At 42.4% G+C, this 25967-nt stretch overlaps 1 protein-coding gene across 1 annotated transcript in view; it reads left to right on the top strand.

Moving 5' to 3' along the window:
* Positions 1–466: 466 nt before the first annotated feature.
* The window catches only part of BASP1 (brain abundant membrane attached signal protein 1), a 50765-nt gene continuing 25264 nt past the window's right edge, over positions 467–25967 (top strand). Inside the window, exon 1 of the mRNA XM_064427966.1 lies at positions 467–667. The gene's annotated coding sequence lies outside the window, so the exon portion shown is untranslated. The remainder of the gene's footprint in view (positions 668–25967) is intronic.

The raw sequence follows: 25967 nt of genomic DNA, 5'->3' as shown, positions 1-25967 counted from the left end.
CAAGCGGCTGTCCCTCTCCCCGAGCGGGCTGCAGGTGTAGGCAGGCTTGCCCGCTCCCTCCGGCGCGCAGCATCCCAGCTCCGCCGGGTCCGCCCCATGGTGCACAGTCGCGCCCGCTGCGGTTCGGGCGCGGAGGGTCGCGGAGCGCTCCGCACCTCGCCGCGCCGCGCCCGCTCTCCTCGGGGCAGGGAGGTTGGCCGCTCCCTTCCCTTTTTTTTTTTTTTTTTTTTTGAGGGGTGTGGGGGTGTAATGCTGCAAGGTGCGATCGCGGAGCCGCGATGGAGCCCCCCCGCAGCCGGCACGGCTGATATTTAAACCTGGGCTCCGTGCGCCCCCTAAGCGCCAGCGCCGCGCAGCGCATCCCCCGCCCGCCAGCCCGGAAAATAAATAAATAAAGCGCGTGGCTTTTGAACTGCCCACAGACTGTCACAGGGAAGGGGGGAGGGAGGGAAAGAGGGAGGGGGAGAGAGTGAGAAATGCAGAGGCAGCAGCCGCGGTAGCGGCGGCAGTGCTCCAGCAGGCACTAGGCACTCCAGTCCCAGCGAGCGAGCGGGCGAGAGCCACAGCGCTCCGAGCGAGGCGAGGGGGCTCTGGGCTACCTGGGACTCTCTTTGTGACACCCCAGCACACAAACACACCGACAGGGACAGAGGAAAGACACGTAAAGGTAAGACGCGGTGTGTCTCACTTGTGCCATTCACACAGCAGCCCGCGAGAGCTTTTGCCATTTTTATCATTTTCCCCCTTTCCGTTGTGTCTCGATTGTGGGGAGAGGGGATGAGCGTGTGAACTGGTAGGAGCAGAGAGAGCGGAGCAGCCCGGGAGGCGCCTGCCCGGGCACATTTTAGGAATATCGCTGCGAGGAGCTCGATTCCTCGAGAGGGGACCACCTGGGAGCGGGATCGAGGCACACAACGGACCGAAGGCGATTCCGTGAGGTTTAAATGCCCGGGAAGGCTCTCCTGGGGAAGGGTGGGGGTAGCGGTGGGTGTGGTGGGAATAATACTGGTTTATGCCCGATTTATTTTCGGTGCTTTTAGCCTGTTTCCAAAGGGAGTCTGCTTAATTAACAATAATTTAAAATAAAAAGAGAAAAAAAAAAAGAAAAAAAAAAAAGAAAAAAGGAAGATGCCCCAAGCTCTCCATGAAAGGAAGCGCTGGGAGAAGAGCACGCACGGCGCCAGGAAGATGGCAGGGCGGCTGGGCGGGGGGCGGCGGTGCTGCAGGGGGACCGCGGGGACCGGGCGGCCGCTGGGGGGGAACCCCGGGGTGCGGGGGGCGTCGGGGCGGGCTAGGAGCGGGAAGCGGCGCTCGCCCATTGTGGCCGGCGACAAGGCGATTGTCCCCGGCGAGGCGGCGCGGGAGCGGCGCTGCCTCCGCGGTCACGCGCGCGCGTGGCCGCGCCGGCGGGTTTGGAGCGCTGCTCCCGGCGGGACAGCACACGCCGGGCTCGGGGCTCGGCTGCCCGAGCAGGGGCTGCGGACCCGCCGTCAAACACGACAGGGACCGCCGCCGCCGCCCCGGCGCGCCTGTGCTATCAATATTCACCGACTGCCGCCCCCCGCTCCCCACAGGTCCCCATCAACATCTCTGGCTTTCCGTTTTCCCTCCAACACAGAAAGCTACAGCTCCCCTCGACCTTTTTTTTCTTTTTATTCCTTCCCCTCCCGACCCGCCGTGTCGCCCCTTCCCCACGCACACGCGTGCCTTTCAAACGCGGCTCCCGCAGGGCGCTTTCCCCGCGCCTCAGCTGGGCGTGGCGCTCGGGCGGGGGAGAGGGAGGCGGCCACACGCACACCCCCGGGACACCGCCACCCTCCTGCCACGCCGGGTGGGCGCCGCGCGGGGGGATGCGGGGCGGGAGGGGGGATGCGGGGCGACGGGGAGGTGCGGAGTGGAGCGGGGATGCGGGGCGGCGGGGGGATGCGGGGCGGAGGGCGATGCGGGCTAGAGGAGGGATGCGGGCTGGAGGAGGGATGCGGGCTGGAGGAGGGATGCGGGAAGCCCCCGCCGCCCTGCCCGCGCCTTTGTCTGTGCCCGACGCATGCGCGGAGGCGGCGGCGCGGAGGGGCCGCGGCGGAACAAAGGCTCCGCGCTGCGCCGCGACCCCGGGCGCTGCCCCCGCCCCGGCGGGGTTCATCGGGGTCACCCCGCCGTACCCCGGCACCCTTCCTTCCTCTCGCTGCGCCAGGCTTTTTTTTTTTTTTCTTTGCCGTCTGTTACTGTGCGCGATGGCGGAGCGGACCCGTGCCCCCCCCTCAGCTCACCCACGCAAAATTTGGCGTTTAGGAAGGGGAAAAGGCCGCCCGTGCCGCCCGCCCCCGCCCCGCCCGCAGCGGGATTCGGCGGGCGAGCGGCCGCGGGTGCCCCCAGAGCTCCCCGCTCCGGGCTCCAACACCCGCCCCGCTCCTCTCAGCGGCCTTGGGGGGCAGGAGACGGGACAGGGGGTCCCTGTGCAGCAGCCCGGGGTCGTTCGTGGGTGGCTTTGAGCAGAGAGGGCGAGGCGGGAGGCGCGGACGTGCCGCAGTAGGAAGCGCCGCGGAGCAGGCACGCCGCAGGGATGCGCTCCCTGCCCGGCTCCGTCTGGGAGACACACGCGTGCTCTGCGTGCCCGGGCGGGCGCGCTCCTGGAGCATCTCCCTCTGCCGAGGGGAAGCAATCTATCAAGAGGAAGATTGTGTGCGTGCCTGTTAGCGCGACATCTTGAGATCTCTTTTGTTCGAATTGTTGCGTCTCGATGCTGGCGTTGGTGCGTGTTCCTTCTTCGCCGCTCTTCTTTCCCAACTCTTGTCCAAAATTCGGATATATATATCTCTTTAGGGGGAGCATGTTTAAGCCTGTTTGAAATGTATGATTTTGTAAGCTAATGACAGTTTCTGAACCGAAGACAACTGGTGTGTTATTCAGGCTGGAGTTAAAGCTGACAAAAGAATATTGCCAGTGGGCTGCTAAACAGGCGATGGCAGTGGATTTTATTGCTTCCCCTCGAGGGTGATGAACATTCACTAGAAAACATACACCCCAAGGCTCCTTGCATAGCAATTACTTGGTATTTCCAGTGTTTCCAATTAAGATCTCTTCTGAAGAAGCCATCAGAGCCCTAAAATATGTCCAAATGTCCCCTCTCTGCTTGCCAGATGCTTGCCAGGCACCACCTAAACTGGTGGCCAGGCTTCAAACACTGAGGGCTTTTTTCCTGTAATGTTCCCCATTAAGCCAGGGAGAGTCTGGAGTGGGAGTGCCATGCTGAAGGACGATGCAGCATCTGCTGCTACTGCTCTCTCCAGGGGAGATACCTTGTCCCACACAATCCTTTTGTATTCAGGGTGTTCCTGAGAATTCTGGGCAACCTTTAGGGATGGGGGAATAAGAAGAATCAAGGACATGGCTGAAGCTTTTTCACAGTTGCTGTCGACTCATTGTCTCACAGAACTTCATTTGAGGGAGAAGCTTTGTTTTGTGATCTCCCTTGGTAGTGGATTGTATGCGATGGATATTTTCTTTTTGTCCAGCATTTTCAGTTTAGCCAGGGAGCACCAACTCTGATCTGTGGTCAGAATAAACACAAAATGTTGGGAAATTCATGGCTCTGTCTATTCTTGTATGCTTCACGTATGAAATAGCTGATTGTGTAATACAGGGAAGTTGTACGTAGCTGCCAAAATGCAATCATGCAGCAGTTTTTTCTGCTCATTTGAACCTCTGAGTGTATCATACCCAGTTAAAATCAACATGAAAAGGGTAAAAATGGTAAAATCACTGTTCAAGTTATAGCCCGAAGCAATGATCCGGTGAATTTTTTTTCTCTCCCCCCCCCGCCCCTCTCCCTCTTCCATACATCATTGCATTTGAGATGTAACACCCTCTGAAGCAACATGGTGATACAAGGTTGATTTATTTCAGAAAGTGGAATGTCTTTGGTGGGAGGTGCATATCCTTACCCTAAGAGTACAGACCATTTTTTTACCATAAAACCTCCACAATTTCTGAGCCGTGTCTAGAGTTGTCTCCAGTCCTCAAGTATTTGTGTTTTGTTCTTTCAAAATCAAGTCTGTGGAATAAATTGTGTTTTCCAAGTGAAGCTGCTTCTGTTTGTGCTGTGTTCCACTGGTAGCTTTGGCCCATGCAGTGATCCATGAAGTCCTTCAGCAGAACCTCCCGCGTACACAACGGCTTCCGTCTGAACAATGGTAAATTCTTCCCTTGTGCCGGCACCCACCCATGGCCCAATGGCACACACCGAGCAGGGCAGGAACAAAAAGCTGCTTGCAGGGTAGAAACAGGCCTTCCCATGAAATCTTGGGTGAGTTCTGTGTGGTTGCATTTTTAGACACTCATCTACCATTGAGTTAGTAATTATTTGGAAATCTGCCGTGAAAGCTGGTCTTGCACTAATTTACTGGTTTTGAAAGCAAGAATTTTGGAGGGCTTTTGTTTGGTGGTGGTTTTTTTTTTTTTTTTTTTTTTTTTTAAATTTTTTTTTTTTGGTCCCATCTCTATGAAGAGTATTCTGCAGTTTTTTGTACACGTTTGTGCACAAATCCCAGGTCTTGAATTGGGTGTGCAGGTTTAAGTGTAGTGTCCATGGCTGCAAAGTAAATTTAATGGGTAAAATCTAGTTCTTCAAATAAGAACACTGGATGATCTTCAAATACATAATGAAGAGTATAATAACCAATATTCAAGGCCTTTCCTTTCTTCATACAAGGGTAGTAAAGACAAGCCATTTTGAGGTATGCTAGAGAAGTATGGAGACTGATTTATAACTAAAGAAAGATACACAGGAATGACTTGGGTTGCTGCTTCTATGTCAATCAAGAATGAAAAAATGAGGTAAAAACCAGAGAAATCAAAGAAATTCCTGAAGGCATTATAGACTTGATAATAGAAACCATATGCAGCATAATGGGGGTTTCATGCATTAGTAGGAAATACTTTCAAGATTAAAAAAATATGCAGGGGAAAGAAGGGGGGAAACCTCATGCAGAATGGAAAGGACTTTAAAGTCTTCCTTAAAATATCTTTTATCTCACAGTTCTCTTGCCTAAACCTGATGCCACCTAAGCTTCTCCATTTCAAGATGGAGAAATGTGGTTAATATAAAAATGTATCTATTAGTTATGTGGTATGAAAATTCATAAGTTTAAGACAGAAATAGATTGATAGCAATGTGATTCCTCAAACATGAAAGATTCCTGACTTGCCAGAATCTGAAAAGAAATCCTTGACTTTCGTCTGCACACCAATAAATGTAAAGAGATACTGATTTGTAACACATGTGGAATGGTCAGGTTTTGCCTGGGAGCAAGATGTGTAGTAATTCTCTCTTAAGTACAGTTAATGGAACTTAACTCTGAGGAAACAGTTTTATTAATAAAAACCTTGTGTTTTACGATATAAATCATAATCTGATCTCTTTTGATGTGTTTGCTATTGTCTTCTGCAGAATAGGAATGAAGTAGTCTGTGTGGTTGCCTGACTTGTTGGGTATGTACTGCCAAGTACCACACCAGTGTGATAGCACTGGGAAAGCCACATGCTCTTTAGTCACATGTTGCATAGTTTAGATTTTAGCCTGGTAAGTGGTGCCACAGATGATTATGATCTGCTGATCCAAGGATTTTTTTTTCTAACCTTTAGGAATTTGAGCACCTTTTCAAAAGATTTGATTTTGTGTACACTGCCTTGCAGTTGTTCAGAGCAGCATGACCTGGTACTTCATGTAAACTATAAGACTGATGGCAGGATCTTCATTTTGATTGGAGACTTACTGTCCTTACAAAATATACAACACTGAATGTATAATGAGACTGGGCCTTAGTTACCAACCTTGCTGGATGATGCCATGATGATGATTGTAATACTACTGATGCCTTGGCATGAAGAGTATATCAATGCACTGTTGAAGCATAATCTTTTCCTTCAGGCAAAAGCCTAGTAGCTATAATGATAGTTTCCCAAGAATTAATTTTAATGACAGAAATCTATGCCATCATGACGTTCTGTGAGAAATGGAAGCTAGTTCTGTACAAGTAGTGAAATCAGGGGGCTGCTGGCTATCTCCTGTTTCAATAGTCTTTAAATACTCAGTGGGATGCAGAACACAACCCCTGCAGAAGGACAGAACCTGGTTATAGTTTTTGAACTTATTTTCTGCTATTACTATTTTCCTTGTGTGATTGGATGGTGATGGAAGGGCTCATATTCAAAATTACATCTTGATGGGATGAACTATTTTAGGATGAAGTAGATGGCCACATAGTGGGATCCTGTAGATGTGCATCTGCTAGACAAATTTAAGATGATTGCTGAACTATGGAGAAGAAATGAAGCAAAGTTAGACAAAACAAAGCATGGATCAGCAATGGTAGAATTGATGCCAGTTTCTCTCATCTTCCTACCTTAGAAAAGCACATGCCAAACATGCATAAATAAAGATGTATAAAACAGTGAAAACCCAATTACAAACATAGTCAACATGGAAGAGTTACACCATAAGAAATGCTTTGGTATGTGCTTGTCTGAGATAGACTGGAGCCAGTAAATTGCTACATCAGCTTCCTGTAATCATCCTTCCTCAAGGCAGTGAAGTGCGTCATTAGCGGAGAACGAAAACAAAAACAGGGTAGAGGTGGTATAAAATTAAGAGTCTGGAAAAGGACAGGGTGAAACCTGTCACCACTGGATGTGGTGTTCAGATTATTTCTACGTTTTCCTTTCATATACAAAGTTTCCAGTAACTCAAAGTTGCTGTATTTTGGCCGGTGCTGGTAAATTCATGACTGACTTCTGCAGCTAACTGTGCATATCTGGTGGGAGGAGGCAAATTCAATGAGATCTGAGGTGGTGAAAACCGTCCTTATGGGTTTCTTGCTGTCACCAGAAAAACTTCAGCAAATGGGGAAGCTGTGCTAGCTGCTCTAAACAACATTTCCTAACTAGATGTGCTGAGAGAGTGGGGTTCATTTTCCTCCAGCAGCATCACTCAGCCCTGCACATAAACCCTACACCAGTGAAAGTATATTTTGCACTGGAAATAGCTGGTGTCACTGAAGAGAGGGTGAAATATGCGTGTTGGCCCTTGCTTTTCAGATCTATAGGCCTTGCAAAGCAAGGGAGACAGAAGTTCTCCAGAGGATAAAATTCAAAAGCAGGCCAGATTTTCCAGGCTCTTCCATTACACACTTTGCTTGAGATGTAGGAGAGTACTGCTGGTTTGCTGCATTATTTTGCTTGGAGCTTTCACTAGGAGCTTGTGAGGATTCTGTAGGGTACCTGAGTGCTCAGGATAGCCCCTGAGCCTGTAATTCAAATGCTTAAATTAGCAGAACAAAGCAAATGTGGAAATGTGGAAACCCTTTCCTTGTTTGCAGTCCACACATGCTGTATGTAACTCCAGCAATCATAGCTAAGAGCTTTCTGATAGCCCTAGAATGCTGCATGTCGGATGTGAGAGTTCAAGGAGAGTGACAAGCTGTCCTTGAAGATATCTTTTTTTCTGAAGGATCTGGTATAACTCACGGGCGAGAATTTTACTAAGAGGAATTTATACATTCTCTGCTTCTGTATGCTGTTCCCTTTTCTCATTTCCTACCCTCAGAGATCTTCATCTGGAAAAAAAACTTCCCCTGGTGAAGAGATACCAGCAGAAACCTTTTTAGCTGCTTGTAGCCGTCTGATGTTCCACCAGTATTGTGCATTTTATGATTTATTCAGTGCTAGTTTCCCTAGTGAGTGCTAGAGGAACGTTCAGCTTTCTGCATAGTGGCCCATCCTTTCCATCCAGTTGCCTTGAACGGATGACATTACCTTAATGAATAATACTTTTAGAGCCAAGCTAAATAAGGGTGCCATGTGCACTGAAATATGATAGTTCACTGGAGTGCACTCTTTTCCTGTTCGTGTAATAGTGAGTAGAAGCCTCAACAGAGCTCAAGAAAACTAATATTACAGTATATTTTTATAAGCACTAGAATGATTATGAGGTCACTGAAAGTTCAGCTGTCATCCTCTTCTGTGGATGAGTCAGTGACTGACAGATTCATGAAGAAATTATTGGTGCTGCTAGCAATAGGAATGTGGCACTCCTTATGGTGTCTCATTCCCGACTGAACAGCACACTGTGCTGACAGTCCACTGGGCCACAGTGTATTGAAAGTGGCCTTCAGTGCTGAGGCACCTTCTCTTGCCAAGGGTTCAAACTGGACTGTCACCTACAGGTGTCTTTGCAAACACCTCTTGGAACGTCACTGTTACCAAGACATTATGGAGAAGAGCAAACACATCAGCTAACAGATGACAAATGCTTGAAGCAGGATAAATATTGTGTCTTTAAATACTTGCCATGTGTGTTCTGAGTTGGAGATGATATATGGAGTATGGTGTTGAGGGAAATGAGCTGGCATTGCATGCTCTCCCACAGCCATTGACCCTGTGATGAACATCCGAGTGCCTCACCTTCTGAAACAGAGGTGATAGAGAATGAAGGAAATTCTGCACCGACAGATTTGTGGTTCAGAAAAAAAAATGTCTGTCCAGGAGTTTCTGTGGAACAATGACAGTAAATTTACAGACTGAGGATAGAAATATTTATCTCAGCAGCTTTTATTTCCTTTCTACTTAAAACCCAAGTTCTTTGGCACATTTTCTCCTGACTGAAGAAGCTCTTTTAAATGCTTCTTGTTAGAAACTGCATTCTAACCTGTTGGGATATACCATATTTTCTCTGTCCATATTTGTAAATGTATCCCATTAAAAGAGTTTTGTTGTCTTGTAACTAATTTTAATCTAGCTTTGGCTCTGTGCCCTTCCTTGCCATGTTACCGTAGCTCACTTATCTATATTGAAATTGGTGGCTATGTTGCCATTTCCCTTGCTTATCCTTTCTAGAAGTCCATATTTTCATCCATGAACTAACTCAGCCTATTTCAGGGAACACCTTGGTAATCACACAGTAACAGGCAGTGTGTGCATTAGCAGACATGCAGAACACAGGAAGATCTATGCCATCAGCTTAATTCCAGTGTGCTGGCATTCATATGTAATGAGCAGACGTATGAGTCCATAACCACTTCTTGTAAAACTTTAATTTTAAACTCTATAACTCATGCTACTAGACCCCAACGGTTTGCATGCATATGGCTCCCAAATCTAGATGTTCACTAAAGTGAGATCATATCAACATGAGAACTTGGTCTTAAACAAAGTTTCATGCAAATCCGGTAACAATATGGAAAACTTGGAGCTCTGCCAGCTGGAAGCATTCAACAGTTTTAAACTTCTTACCAGCTGAAGAAATATTAATGTGATTTCCTCTGCTGAGTGAAAAGAGAGAGAATTTTTCCTTTTTACACATTGTTTTAGTCTTAAACAAAAGTGGCTCTTGACTAAATAAAAAAAATCCACCAGCAAACCCAACCCTTCTGTGATAGCTTGAATTGTGTCATATTTTCTAGTTCAAGAAGAACTAGATTTGTTTGATCCTGTAGACAATTAAATTGCTGCAAGCTCATAATTAGACTGCATTAGTGAGTTGAAAAACCATCCAGAACACAGTTTTAGGGGAAAAAATTTGCTATTATAAAAGACAAAGCTTGTCTGTCAAGCTGTGGCTGTGCTGGGTTGCATATTGCATAAAGGCCAGTAGCTGTCACAGTCATACTTGCCCAGGCTTCTTTTATAGAGAAGCATTATTTGGATCCACTTCTAATTGCTCTAGATTTTAATTGTGTCTAAATAAAACATAACATCTATAAATGATAGAGATGACAACGTGATTGCTGTGGACATTGAGTGTGATGCCATCAAGGTGAGGACCATGTTCAGGCCAAGTGAGTTCATGAAGACAGATATCTATGTCTTTTATCCTGAAGGACAAGTTTGTAGCTACAGGGTGAAGACACAACATAGCCTTTGGTCTCTGTGGAGGTTCCCCAAGTAGGGGGCCAGGGAATTGAAGGGTGTTGATTTAGGTCATCTGCTGTACATTGTGCTCCCAAAAACCCTCTCAAAGGACATTCTTTGCATTAGAATTACAGCTAGTCATCTCAGTTAATTGACTCCGTATGCAGAGAAAACTTACAGTGTTGATACAGCCAAAATAATAGATAAATATAAGGTTTATTCACAGCCTGATCTCCGCTCACAAGCCCTTTCAAGTTTTGAATACTAATGCTTGTTTCAAGTATGCAGAAGTTTTGTGCATTGGAATGAAAATCTGGAGTTCTCCCTAGTCTCAAACTTCCTTTTTAACACCCTTGGAATTTGACTATGGGTCTGCTACCTGGTCCTCAGCATTTTAAGGGTTTTTTTTCCTAAGCTTCAGGTTGCCGGCATGAATCTCTTGCCTGTCTCACCCTGCTGTCTCTGGAAACCTCACCTCTGAGCAGCCTTAGGGATTCCTCCTGGCAAGGAGCTCCTCTGGTCTTAAAGCAAACAAAATCAGTGTCCAAGGGAGCCTTCTGGGCTGTCTTGCAAAGAGTGGCTTTGGTGAGACTGAATCCTTGGTTGGAAGTCAGTCATCAGCTGCTCACTAGTGATGTTCATTGACTCTCTGCTCTGGAAAGAAGACCAGAGAGGTTACTTAATTATTACAAATGCCTGTTTTATCCTTATCTTTTATCTAGCCACATGATTCTGGTCCCCTGATCTAATTAGTTAGGGAGATAGTTAAATATAACTTCATGTATCTAGGCGCATTTAGCTATTTGTGGTTAAATCTGCTCATGGTTCCTAAGAGACTGTATTTCAAAATTACAGTCACAGCCAGGAATACCTTCATATGAAATAAAAAATACAGAGAGTTCATTTTAACTAACACAGTGGAATATCTTTTTATCTTAACAATACACCTCACAGCTTACAATCACTTTAAAGCCTTTCATGGAAACAAGGAGTCATCTTTCTGTGTTTTGCCACTAAGGACTTGCAAGTAACTGAGTTGTACAGAAGAAATGGCATTTCCACTGTTCATGTAGATAACTTTGGACTGCATGAGGAAAATAGTTGTTCTTTGATCTGTAACAAATGATAGATCATCAGTAAGCTGAATTTAAATTATTTAAATAATTTTTGATGAATAAATAATTGTAAAAATTCCTTGTCTGTGGAATAATTTCTAATAAAGACAGTATGTGGTAGTTGTTGAGAATATATAGTCAGAATTGCCATAAAGAAGATTTTGTTGATGAGAAAGGGAAAACAAGGATAACAGAGGTCCATTCCTTGGTTAAGTGTTTAGAACCAGAATAGAATAAATTGCCTTTTAACTACCCTAAAATGAACATCGAAGAATTTCCTTTTTCATATTTCGCTTTGAACATTTAAGGATATTTCTTGCATGGGTCATATGTCACATAAAAGAGAGCTACTGTTCAAGTGGATGCCCATGTGAACAATAAGAGTGATCAAACAGGACCTATGAAAAGGAGAAATGAACACATTGGTTTTGTGCAGTGTAAAGAAGCGAATTATTATTTTCAAACTAGGTAAGACATAACCATTGAGAGATTACTTAAATGTGACTCATTCTGCCTTGGGGCAAGGAGAGGAAATATCTTGACTTCTCTTGAAGTATCTTTCAGTCTTGTGGTTTGTGTGATCAGGGACATGGTGAACCTTTGGAGTGAGCTAGTTCTTGAGAGCAGAGAAATTAGTTCAGTTGAAACAAAATCCTTCCCATGGGCAGTATGTCTGTTAATATTGAGATCCAAAGATGAACCCTCTGCTAAGATGCTTTATGGACATGGTATATGTTGTAAATAAATACACAAATAAGGCTTTTCTAAAGCTGGCAAGAGGCTGTTTGTTATTGATGATGAACAGCATAGGTTGTTAAATGAAGATTTCTCATAGTACTTTTGACAGAATTCTTTAAATGGACTGTAAGTTTGAGGCTATTCTTCAAAATGGGGCTGATGGGCAAGAAGAGGAGTGAAGCTTACAAAAATGATTGAGGCTTTTCAGGTCATAAGTTTTATTTCAAGACAGTGATAAGTAATCATGTGTGTGTTTGAAAATTTTACTCTTCAAGCCCAGAATGAAGTTTTGTGACTGCATCTGGGGACAGTTGAGTACTTCTGATTGATATGACACTACGATGTATTTTGTTACTTAATCTATAGGCTGCAGAAATGTTTGCTGGGTTGTTCCACAAATGAGTGGAGAAGGCTATTCACATGTTTTCAACACATGGTGACTGAAACTTAATGGTGTAATAACTAGCTTGGAAAGTGATATAATTTCTAAAGAAATCCTTGGTGTATTCAAAATGCTTTTGAATAAACATAATATTTAGCTGAACAAATATCTTTGTGCAGTTTATCTTTTGCATGGAGGTGGGCAGTTGCCGTTGAAGTTCCTCGCTCAATACCAGGGGCTATATCCATGCTATTTTGGACTATGTGTTTGAAATCAATCACTCAATCAATCAATCAATCAATCAATCTTTTCCTACCTGAGGGCAGCCAAAGAGGTGTTTAGTTTCCACATGTGCTTACTGGAAATTGTGTGCTCTCAAGAAGCACTTGCAGATTTTGCCTGTGTTTTTCTGTTTTATGTACCAGCTTTTTGGCTAGTTGCCCATGTCTTGGGATTATTAGAGATAAGGGAATGCTCACCTTCGTTTAGCTGCTAATTGTTAGATTATTCAGCAACGTATGGATGTCAAGTCATGCACAGCAGTGTGTTGGCACTTTTTAAAATGAACCTTTCCAAGAGGGAGGCATGTTTAAGAGCAGAACTGGAGTGGTGAGCTTGATTCTGGTGTTATTCATGTTGATCAGTGAGTATCTGATTTGAATCTAATTGAGTTGCACTAATAAAGTCAGAGCTGTGAGCCACTAGAATTTCACTGTAATTTGGATGGTTGAGTGAGCAGCACTGATAGGGATTGATGTTTATATATACATATAAAATATATAAAATGCTTGTGTTTGTAATCATAATACAAAAGCATTTACCAGAACATTAAATCCCAGTGTTCTGTCATCTGTCTGCTTTTCTGCCTTTCTCCTTGCTTCCTTTGAGAAACCAGTGGTAGGTTAACTTGAATAGTATCGATGTTGAAGGTGAATTTTCTACTGCCTGAAGAAGAAGAAGAAGCATTATCTTTTCAATCTGTGCAAGGTAAGTGTGTGCAGCAGTGAAGTTTTCATGTTGAGAATATAGGTCAGAAAACAATATGCCTTAGGTTAGAATTCTTTTGGTTGGAAACAAAATCCCTGGCATTAGGTCTTATTAATATTAATAAGCTCATGTAAACTGACACAAAGTACTGCAAAATGGAACATTTTTTTTCCCAGATCATGGGCCTGTACATGAGGAAGAGCACACCTGGTAATTATGGCAGTGAGGAAGAGGAGTGTGCCCTAGATAAACTGCGAGCGTGTGCTGCTGTGCAGTAGCACGTACTAGGGTAGGTGGGGAGTGTGTAGAGTGTAGACACAGGCAGTGCCCTCTTCTATGCGGGAGATCTCTGCGTGGGAGCTATTGAATGAGGGTTGTGAGGTAGAGTGGTTGTGGGGATTTCACTGCTTGTCCAGGGTTTGAGGCAGCACCCTGAATCAGAGCTGCCGACAGCTGTGTTTTGGTGGTTAACCTGGTTTTGTTAAAACTGTTCACAAGTAATCCAATCAAGCCTGTTTCATCAGCTGCCTTATGGAGTTCTGTCAGGCAAGCAACAGGTAAGCAAGATGAAGGGCTAAAAATGACATGTTGGAACTTCATTTACAGGCTGATAAATCCTAGAAAACAGTTTTTGTATTTAAGTATTATATTCATGCTGATGCTTAAACTCCTCAGAGCTGGTCTGATTTATCATAGAGGAATGTCTCACAGATATCAGTCAGATATGGTTGACACAGTTAGTCACTTTTACAGAAACCTTTTCTACTGAACAGACAGGCCAAGGAAAATAAACATGAATTTTAAAATCAACACTCAAATTTGTGTTTCAGGACTAGAATATGTTTTTGAAACTACTATCTGCAATGTCCTCTGCTATGAGGACAAGCTGAGAAAGTTGGGGTTTTTTATGCTGGAGAAGAGAAGGCTACAGGGAGACCTTAGAGCAGCCTTTCTGTACCCTAAGTGGCCTATAAGAAAGCAGGAGAGGGGCTTTTTACAAGGACATGTAGGGATAGGACAAGGGGGAATGGCTTTAAACTGAAAGGGTAGATATAGATTAGATATTAGGAAGAAATTCTTTGCTGTGAGTGAGGTGAGGCAATGGAACAGGTTGCCCAGAGAATCTGTGCATGTCCCAGCCCTTGGTCAAGTAGAAGGCGTCCTTGCCCATGGTAGGGGATTTGGAACCAGATCATCTTTAAGGTCTCTTCCAACTCAAACCATTCTGTGATCATAATAACATTTCCATTTTCTACTGTAAGGTAACTAACCACTTAATAAAGAGTACAATTCATAAGAGTTTCTAGGTTTAAGACCTAAACCATGCAATATGACACAAAGCCTATGGACTAATTAGTGTTAATTAATGAAAGACATATATAACATGGACAGTCAGGATGCAAACCCTTGCTCTTGCTGACTTCAGCTGGGGTATTAGTCTTGTCTCCTATAAAACATATTCAGCAGAATATTATCTTGTTTGGCTTGGGTCGGGCTCAACCTCTATTGATAGAGCTGTCTGCTCTGTGCTATACAAAGTACCAGCTGGCAAGGGAATGTCTCTGGTCTGAGCCCTCACCAAGGTGTTGAAAGCTTAAATTCAAGCCTAAAATCGGCAGGGGAGAATTGAAACATGCTATTTTATAGAAAAAGTGACCCTCCTTAAGCAAGGGGCAGCTAAATTTTCTCCTGTTTGACTGTGAAAGCTTATATAAAAATGCCATGAATTCCAGTCTTTTGGGAGACTGTTACAGGTTTTTACCATGTAGCTCTAGTATAAAGAAAATGTCTTTGTTTGAATTCATAATTAAATATGTACTCCTTATGCTGTTTTGCATGATTTTATTTGTAGGAGTTACTGGGAAGATGTTCAAGTCCTCAACTGCCAATTAAATGCCTGGCATGAATCTTACCCACAGAGCTGGTCCCATTTTACTTTACATTAAAGACAAAAAACATAATGTGAGCATTTAAAATTTATATTACAGCCTGTGATTTTTTTTCTTATTTGAGAACTAATCCCATCTAGATATTAGATAGATACCAATGTATGGTAGATACTTCCACCCCAAGGGTGCAGGTATGACAGCTGACCTGAACCAGCAGCTCCACAGGGTGGGCTGGCTTCATGCTCTCCCATGTTTGTTTTGTTTTTCTTCTGGCTGGGCTCCTTTCCTCACAGCTCAGTGAACTGAATCACCTCACACAAGGCTCAGCTAAGAGCCAGACCAGCTACAAGGGAAGAGGAGCTGGAAGTGGCTGTCCCACTTGACAGCAAACGATTTCATTTGGCTTAGCCGTATAACCTAAATGCACCTTCATTCCAATGTTGTAAAGATTTTTGATGTTATTCATCTAAGCATGCTTTTCATCTAAACCCACACTTGTAAGATGATTCATCTTGTGACTAGAACATGGAAACATCACATTATGAAATTTAAAAAATAATTGTACTTTAAACCTAATTGTGAAGTCTTCCAATAAAATGCATTTGTTTTAAAATACAATAAATGAATTACTTCAGTCATGAAGGGCTAAATGTGCCCAAAGACCACTCCATGTCTTGCAAGGGAGTTCCAGTATGGGATATCAGAACTGAGTGAACTCAGACTGTGACCTTTAATGACCATCTGCCTCTTTTGCATCCATTATTTTGTGTAAAAGAAGACTGAATCAAATATTAAGCTTGCTTTTTTTCCTTTTTTTTTTCTTCTTTTTTTTTTTCTTTTTGGTCTTTTGAAGTAGTTTCCTGTTAAAGCAAGCAGTAACCCTTATGTTTTATCATGCAATCCTTTTGTTTACATCTGAGTGAAGATTGATGGGTAAAACTCAGGTGTGAGTAAACTGGTATGGTGAGTAAAGGGATGCTTCTGACCATTTGACACTTTGATGTCTTGGCCAGGAGCCAGATCATTCAAGGGACATTGTGATCTTGGCATTGAAATAGAGTTGCAGAAAGCTCACTAAATTCTTGTTTTATGTTGTCTTTTGATTTGACTAATTAAAATAGTGAGTGGGTTGTTATTATAAAACTTATGTTGAACTGGAAACTTGGGTTCAGACTTTCAAGTTTCTTAGTATTTGCTTAATGCTGGTTGGAGGGAGTTTGGGGGGGATTTCCATCAGTTTTAATCAAGGGGCCTATATTTTAATTACTAATACATATTTATGATCTCTTCAAAGGAGTTGTGGGGTTTTTGTTTCGGTGTTTTTTTTTTTTTTTTTTTTTTTTTGTTTCATATAGAGTCACTTAAAGTTTGCTTTAAAAGATAAAAGGTGTTTTAGCTTGATGGTTTCATCTGTAATTCTTGATTCTCACTACAAAACATGTCGTTCCAACTATAGGCTGTACTCCTTGATAGAACTGGTTCAGTGAAGCAGCAATCAAAACATGTTGCACATAACAAATTGCTACACCAGTGCTGGTTTAAGAAATCCTTTTTATCGTAAACAGGAACTTAGCAATTTTTCAAAAATGTCTTATCCTGTGAAAAGCTGCCCAGCATAATTTATGATTTCTCACTTAGCATATTTATGAAACAGCTGTAAATCTGCACTTCATTTTGTACAGAGGTTTTGTATTTATGTCTACTGTGTCAGCCATTTGGCTGCAGGAAAATGGTGCCACTTGCTCAAGGGAGGGGAAGTTAGCCCTGTTAGCACAACATGAGACAGTTTGTCAGGACAGCAAGGTAAGTGTGCTATTCTTGTGTAAAGCTGTGTTTTATGAGGTGAGCCCAGCAATCATATTGTCTTTTCATGCAGTAACTCATTGGACACTTCCTGCCTACCAAAACTCCGGAGAAGTCTTTTCTACCATGTCCTGAGGCAATGCAGTAAAAAGGCCTATTGATGGGATTTTTGAAAAACAAACTGCGAGTAAATGCATTTTCTGATTTTATCTGGAAGTGGAGAATAGTTGTACCAGCCTCATCCATCAGATCTACAGCTTTCTGCTTGTTTATATTGCAGCCATAAAAGTGGGAGCCTGTCCATCATGCATTTGGTAGCTTTAGAAGTGCAGAAGTTGGCTCTGTTCACAGCAGCACTGTAAGCCACGTTCATGAGGAAGCTCTGTGGGATCCAATTTTATCCTTCTGAGAATTTTAACAACCTCCTATAGAATTTCACATGCATTTTGCCCTACTGCTTCCAGTAGCATGGACACCAGTATGTTATACTTCTCTGTGCCCCGTAGTTCTGCCTTCCAACTGCATGCTTCAGTACCATTTTCAGTATTGCTTTGCTTGGAGTAAGTGTTCTTGTTCCATTCTTTTCAATTGAACTAAATTGAATTGAATAAAAGCAACATATAAAAAATCAGTGATAGTAATACCAGCTTTATTTTTCATTATAAATTTTTTTTTGCACACACAGCTTTTCAGAAATGTTTGTAAAATCTAATCTTGTAATCTAGATTTTACAAGACTCTTCAGTCTTAAATAACTGAGTAATCACCAAACGGCAACATGAGAGATGACAGTAATGATGGAGATTCTGCTGCCTTACATTTGCACACTTCTACATATGTATGGCAGTACAGAGACTGAATCCATCCTACAAGTGTTAATGGATTCCTTCAGCATAGATAGTCAGCATAAATGCAGGTTAAAGCACACCAGTGCTCCCTCTGTTAAAGGGAGCAGGACACTGACCCCTATTTTTTAATGGATTTGCTTCTGTAAAGCAAACTCACACTGAGTGAAAGAATGAAGCTTCTATAAACTGTGATGTACACTCAGATAACAAGTGTATGGCTAGCATATATATGGTATAAATACTAAAAGTGATCAAGGGGAACGGACTGAAAAAAAAAGCAGTTTTTGACTTGAAGTTCTCACAAAGCTTCCTGACCTGACTGCCCCTGGACAATACCACGTGGCTTCTTGGTGGGGAAGCTTCCCAGCACTGGGGTGCGAGGAGTGGTGCCTGAGAGCTTACCCAATGGTCCTGCTGGGGCAGCTGCACAACTTTGCTGCTACATCAAAACCTGCTTTCTTCTCCCTCTGCCTGTGAATTTTTTGCTTATCTGCACTTCTGGTGCTGCTGGGATGAGTCTGTGATGCACCAGTGGTTTTGAGTTCTCTCAAGGGAGAAGAGCTGCATGGCAGCACAGGGCTCAGCAGTCTGCAGAAACCATGCAAGCAGCCCCACAAATATACAAAAAGTTAGCCCATGCTGTGCTTTGGTAGCCACATGACCACCAGCACCTGGTGTAGCTGGTGTTAAAGCCAGGCAGCATGCCTTGGTGCTTGCCTTGTTCTTGTGCGAGCCTGTGCCTGATGAGGCCTTGGAGCACTCCAGCTCCTTACGTGCATTAGCATGTCTGATTGAAAAGCTGTTTGTTAAAGAGACTCCAGCAGGTATAAGAGCTGCTGTCTCTGAGAGGAAGAAAGGTGACTTTTTGAGAAGAACTTCAGACAGGGAGGAAGCTATATGAATTTTGAATTGAAACTCAACTGCTGGTAATACATAATCACTGCAAAAATTTAATCTGAATGTTACCAGCTCCCTCTGCTCTTTTGCGAGGACAAACCTTTCTTTCTAAATCTCAACAAAGCAAGCTTTTAATGTGGGTCAAATGGAAATCCTGTTTATTAAAAAGCTGCTAAAGACAACTAAATTTTTAATTTCAATGGAAGAGGCTTCTCTGTGACCCTTAAAGGCACGCCAGTGGACTCTTCCAGCACATGCTTCAGTAAACAACAAATGAATCACTGAGGTGCTCTAACAAGGATTGATGTGTCCACCCAATTAGAGGGATATAAAGAGCTCTCCCTTGAAATTCTGGGTTCATTTGGGTTGCTCTGCTATTTCCGCAGTCTAGCGCTGAAGCATTGCTTCAGGGGTATTGTTGGCCTCAACAACTGGCTTGTGTGCGTTGTCCTAGCTAACAAGTACATTTTTTGTACAGATATTTCTCCTATGAAGTACTTTAGCCGAGAAATAAAAAAAAAAAATGCTGAAGGTCAAAGACAAATCCTAATATCCTTAAGCTAAGAGCAAGATCTTCTCCAAATTTAGCAATGTCATGAATGTGATTGATAAGACTCGTTAATCACCTGTTTTCAGGGGCTTGCAATTTCTTAACTTTTCATGAGTTTAGTTTTCTATTTGTCTAAAACATGCGCAGTTTTGGGAGGTGAGAAGGTGCAGTGCATGTTGTATGGTGTGAGTAATGCAACTGGTCAGATGAAGCAATGCATGGAAAATTCATTAAGTATTCTGAGGCTGTTTCCTCTTTCTCTTGGAACAATGTTTCTATTTTCCATTTCAACTGTATATGTAACTTGTACTGCTTCAGAAGTCTCTTACATCATCTTAAAAGAAAGTTAAAAATTAAACCCTTTTTTCACTCTACAGAGAATTTCTATTTCAGATAAATAGCCCAATTTTTTTGCACAGAGCAACACATAAAGTAGCCTAAAGAAGGATGTCATGCACATCAAGAATAAAGCAAAGATGAGAGTATGTTTTGCTTTTCAACTGGCTGCTACCTCAACAATTGTGGAGCACTTCAAGACTGCACAGGGTATCTTGCAGACGCTATTTAAGGATTCCCTCTTGAAATTGCCACCACGAAATGTGGTGGCAATTTACAATTCCCCTACCATGCTTCTAGGAAAAGGATATTATGTTAGTACATCTGAAGATTACTACATATTGACACCTGAAATTTCATTTCCTAGACGGCAAATGGAACCCTGACTTTTTTGTTGAGCTGCCTTGGCTAAGCAACAAATCATTACAAACCATCTGGTTAAAATATTCAAGTAACTCTTAAAGAAGATGCTTTAACTCCTACCTTTTTGTTGCTTCTTTTTATCCCTTCATTGTGATCTGGGGATCGTAACTTAGCTATGGTTAGCAGGTATTTGAATTGTTACATGACATGCCTGGGTTTGATGGTATTTTGAAGCCTTGATTCATCATCTGTGAAGGCCCTTGTGCCACGGCCTAGTGCTCCGAAACACATCATTGTTACATAAAAGATTTTGCTCTCTTCTGTAGGTTTTACAAAAATTGCAAATGTAATGTTGCAGTTCTTGTCAAGTATCTTAAGAAGCAAACTTGAACCTCTAAATGAGAAACCTTGACATCTACCATTGGTGGAGAAAGTCACGTTCGTCAGTACTCCTAATTATCCACTGAAGATAATTAGCTGACCATTTTTGGACATGTTTATCATAACTCAGATATGACAGCAATGAAAATGATCTGAAGATTTCTTTGAAGCAAAGTAAAAACGAGAAGGGCTTGTACTGTCTTTTAAGCCCAGAACCTTCCTAGATTATCTTTTGCCAATTCCTGATTTTTCATACACAACAAGACTTTATTTTTTAATAGATCATCTGTGTTGGGAATTGTTTGCTCTCTATTTCAACTATTTATGTAATCAAGTCACTGAACTACTGTGAAAATTCAGTATCAGGCAGCTGTGGTACAGAGTGTATGTGCCTTGTGTCACTGGCCTTTGTGTCCATAAACCTAAAAGCTGCTGCCTGGCCATTCCTCTGCTTGAAAACTCTTCTTGTTTTCCAGGTCTTTGAGAACATAAAAGAATTGACACATTTTCTTAAAATTGAGGCACACACATGTCTGTGTGTGTCTGTGTGTCTGTATGAGTGTGAGGATTTCCCATTAGAGTGAAAAAAATAAAAAAAGCAGCACGGTGAAAATATCCTGGAATTACTTCAAAAAATATTTCCTTACAGTAGTGAGTGAGAGCTCTTTATTTAAAATAACCTTAATAGCATTAAATACTAGAGTGAATGGAAAAACAGATGAACCCTGTACTTGTATTGAATCCATTGCTGTCTGCCAATATGTGTGGTTTCTTGCAGTACTGGAGATTGTTTCACGTCTGTTTCTCTTGGGCAACTGCTTTGGGACTGGACCAGCGTAATGGACAATTCTTCACTAGCTCAGATAATGGAAAAGAAAAAAACACGGAAGAGAAAGGCTTGGTAGAGAGAAGTTTGATTGTACAAAACTCCATGGTTTTAACTCCTGTTCAGTACCAAACCTAATCTAGCTGTTTCCAGGACCTCGTGAATCGTTGCAAGGCAGCAAGCAGGCACAAGCACTTATTCTTGTTCTCAGTGGAGTTTGGAACACAGACCAAAATTTGTTTGTATGCAACAAGGATTGCCTTGCTACCTTGAACATTTTGCTTCCTCTTTCATCTTTTTTCCTTTTGAGACCCTCCACCTCCCAGTTTCCAAACGTAAAGAAGGTAGACAAGGCTGTACTCACCCAGGGCTCTCGGGCTAGAACTCCATCTCTTCTTGTCCCTTAACAGGGCAATTTTCCTGTATCTGGGGCTTCTGTGTTTCTGCTCTGTGGACATTGCCCTTACAATTTGTCACAATTGTCCTATTCCGTATCACAGCAACAGCTTCTTTCAAATACATTTTTTTATTGTGCTGAACCCTCTGTAGTGAACTATTGGTACAGGCATCTCTGCCGTTAAGAATCCCTCTTGTGCCATTTCCTCAACCTTCTCCCAAATCCTGCATATCTTTGGATCTTAGGGCTTTTCTTGCAGTCAATTCCCATCTGTTTTACTTTTCCTCCCACATGCTGCAAGGTAGTCCCAGACCCCTGATTGACCATGGGCTTCCCTTTGTGCTCATCTGTTTCTCCTTCATCCCCTCTCCCTGTGTTCACTCCTGCCTGGATGCAGATTAGGTGAGAGACTGCCTGGTGCTGCCAAGGCTCACGGGAAATATTCTTCCAATAGACATTGCAAAGCTTGCCAAAACCTTGCGCCAGGGCACAGGATAGTTTATTCTGGCAGGCTGTACGGTCACCAGGCCGCCAGCTGGCAGTGATTCTTTTGCGTATTTGCAGCATTTCAAAAAATACTGGTCCTTCCTTACTTTTGGTTTATTTTAAATCCTCTCTTGCATGTCTTAAATTTTATGGGATCAGCTTTTCTCTTGTGGGCTATAGGAATGGGTGGAGCCCAGGAGGCCCACACTAAGTGCACAAGTGCAGCACATCCATGAGCAAGGAGCTCCTTCTTTTCCTTGACCATCAGCCATGTGTTCAGCTGCCCTGAGCTGAAAGCCACTCATGGGTTAAGAAATTCTCTGTGATACTTTACACCCCCACAACCTCCCCCAACAAGTGGGAGGTGCAAATGAGTACCTCAAAGCAGAAGTCTCTATATCTGGATTACTTCCTTTGCTGGAGAAAATAATTGCTTTTAGCTGGCAACTACATTCATTTGGATACAGAGAAAATATCCTGTGTGCTTGGTGTGTTGGAAGTAGTGAATAATTGAGGTATGTAGAATGGAAAGAACTTACATAACACAGTTTCACAGACCTATGGGGAGACCTGAATTTGCTCAGCCCTTCTCTGCTGCATGAAGCTCTCTAGTTTTTGCCTTGCAAACACTGATTAAACATAGAAAATGAATCAGACCAGCCATCTCTTGATAGCTTCTAGATCAGTTATGATCTTTTCCCAATGTCATTTCTTAGGACGTTTAATGAGAATTTTCAGGTATGACTTTTGCATCTTGTCTTTTGGAATATGTTCTTATGCATAAATGACTTCACCCATATCACCAAATCCTAATTATTTTCCTTTCCATTCCTGGAACACCTCATGGCTACCATTGTCAACACTGAGTAATAAAGAGTTCTCCTGCAGTCACCTCAGACCACTCACTGTAAACAGCTTCTATTTGCATCCATTTGACTCTTTAAAGGCTTACTATTCTACTCTGTTGGTGCACACAAAAAGAAGAATATATAAGATGGAGATGTCTGAATAATATTCTTTTTTTGTCATGACAACATGGCTGATTCCTTTAAAGTAATACTGATTAAATGTTGCCCACATCACTGTTGTACTTTTAAAATTTTACTTTTCTTTATTGAAGACACAAGAAGGCTGAATCACTTAAAATTGCAAACTTTTTTAGAACTATGTCACAGCTACTGGGATGGCCTCTGGGATGACCTTCCATAATGCTTCTCTCTTCCAGATTCTTTACCAGAATACTGATTAATTCTCTTGCTAGTTTTACTGGGTGGGTGCAGACCACCTGCTGTTTATACTTTCCATTTATGTAAGCTTCATTTTTGACACACTGATCAGAGGATGACAGTTGTTTGCTTGAGAAGCTGTGAAAATATTTATCAAATAATGCTGTGGCTCTGATGTTCTTGTGTGTAAAGCACCTTTATCCTACCACAGGTGGATTAGAGTAAGTTACTGCATTTCTTAAAATAAATTCAGGATGGAAGTCATAGAGTTGACTGTGTCTGTGAGGTGTTACTTTCTTTTTCATTCAGATCATTGTGCTGAGTCTCTGTTGCTGCGATGAAAGTCCACTGGACTCCTGTGAGAAAACCTTGCTTAATGCTGGACACACCAGAATGGGTAATTCAGACAGGCAGGACACCTTCAAACCATGTCAGGAATCAGTGTGTAAAATTTAAGGAACAAATTTGATGAGGAACAGAAGAAACGTTGCCCTGGATCTGGCACTTTTATTGTGTTCAGTGGAATAAGTACCACAACTGCTTTTAATAATAAGACTGGTTCCTCTCTGAGAGAGTGGCGCTTTAACTTCTCTTGAATTTGGAGGATTTCTTTTTCTAAATTTATTTTATAATGCACAAAATTAATATCTTGGTAGTGCTGAGTTTTGAGGATACTGACAGTTTACAACTTTTTCCTTACCGTTAGTCCCCATACTGATATTCTGCCATTGAAATCCAATTTATTGCAGTTATTTCCATCTCTCCTTCAGAAAGAAGTGATACTACTCACGTTCGGGGCAATCCCACAGCAAATTATTTTACAGCTTTGCACTTCACTTTTACAGGGTTTGTCACTGTATTGAAAAGGTTATGTGCATTTGGAGTTCCTGTCTATCCTCTTGCAGTGGCCAGTGTGCAGGAAGGAACTATAGCTTTCTCTGGAACTGTAGCTTGCTTTCTGTCATATGGGGATTCTTTGCATCAAATTCTTTTTAAGGCAATAAAGCAAGCCAAATCCAGATGTGGTAGACCCAGTTCCTTATAATGTGTAGTGGTTGGTTTCATAGAATAGACAGAGCTTGTAGAGGTCCTGGTCATCCAGATTGTTGATTCTTCAAGAATCTGATGTTAAAATTGAGGTGAAAACCTGTATGTATTTAGGTCTGGAAGCAGCAGAATGCCCTCTGAATCCTCTTTTCTCCTTGCTTAGGCTTGTACCAGACATGTTTCACACGACTGTGGTATGCAGGTAGAATCTTAAGTGTTGAAAGAAAATGTTGATGATCTCCTACTCCTTCCTTTTGGCCTCAGAACTGTTACTTGAAGGGTGGTGGCAAATACTTCTGTGCTTTAGGAAGCCTTTCCTGGTTCTGATTGAAATTCCTATCATGCCTGAGTGCCTGCTTGTATGCAGGTCTTGTGTGGAGCAGCCTATCTCCAGTTCTGCTGTTAATTAGTTCAGAGCCTACAATCATCCTAAATTCGTAGATATTAAGAACTCTGCCAGTGCAACTTGATAGCTGGCTTTAGATGTTTAAATGAGTTTTGCTGCAGTACTTCAAAGGTATTACAGCACCAGGGTTAGTGATTACCTGGTGACTACAAGGTTTTCATTTTGTTAGATTGCCCAAAGCTCATACAGTTTGTCAACCAAAGAAAAAAAAAAAAAAAGGGAGACATTATTTGTAAATTCTCTTTACAAAACATAATATGTGTGGAATATCAACCAGTTTGGCTATCTGTGAAGTGATTGAAAACTCCATAAACTCTTGGCTCTGAGTTTTTCTGTCTCACTGCATTGCATGAACGCAATCAACACTACTTTTTTTTTCTTTCCTTCAGCTAGATGGTATCTATATTCAGCTGTATATTAGAGAACTTGTGAACTTACAGTAGTTTCACTTCCTGCACCATTTCTGCCATCCCAGGCCGGTGTGTGGTATGACGGCGCCTGTTGTGAAACTTTCCTCTTTCAGAAGCTGTGCCCTCAGCTGTGGGAAAGATATGTTGTAATGCTGGGGAGGAGGGAAAAAGCACACCAGCCTCATCTACAGAATGGTCATTTCTCAGAACTTGCATGGTCATCTTCTTCCCTGAAAATGCTGAAACCTGGGCTGCGCTTGTATTATTTTTTCACTATTTTTTTTTTAATGGAAAACTGTTGAGTAATAACGCTTGCTGAAGGAATAACTTTGCATACATGCTACCTGTGCTGTACCTTTTCAGACAGAAAAAAACTTTTTCTGCCATATACTGTATGTCTCTGAAAGGCTTAGCAATTCTGACCTGACAGAAAGACAGGGTATGGAAAAAAATGCCCTGCAGTATTTACTTGAGCCTTCCTTCTGTCCAGACGAACCAAAATTAGCAACGTCAGTGTAGATGCTGGGTAGTTGTGCCACACATGGATTTATGAGCTTGTGTAAACATCTTGTTATTAAAAGTTTAAATATTTATACTGAGAATCTGCTGCCTTATGGACTCTTGTGAGATTATTTCTAAACAGTGAGGATTTTTTTTTTCTAATTGAGAATATTCTAAGGTTGACTAAAATAAAACTGCTTTACTCCTCTTCTAATCAACAGTTACAGATTAATTTATGCTAAATCAGTGCTTAAGTGTTGCTTAATCCTTTTAGAGTTCTAGTAAAGACTGACCACTTGACTAAGATTATGTAGCTTAGAAAAAAATGCAGTTTGAAATAGAACATTGAAGCAAAATTAGGTAGACCTCAGGGTGCTGGCTTTTGCTGGTATTTTCACATTGGCATTTTGCAATGATAAGGCATATTTTTGTATGGGATCCTTAGGAAATCAAGGCTTGTGCTGTTTATTCCTCTTA

This window comes from Passer domesticus, chromosome 1, assembly GCF_036417665.1.
Source record: "Passer domesticus isolate bPasDom1 chromosome 1, bPasDom1.hap1, whole genome shotgun sequence".
In the NCBI taxonomy this organism is placed as follows: domain Eukaryota; kingdom Metazoa; phylum Chordata; class Aves; order Passeriformes; family Passeridae; genus Passer; species Passer domesticus.
The sequence above is the reverse complement of the archived record's forward strand: the minus strand, read 5'-3'. Positions and strand labels throughout refer to the sequence as shown.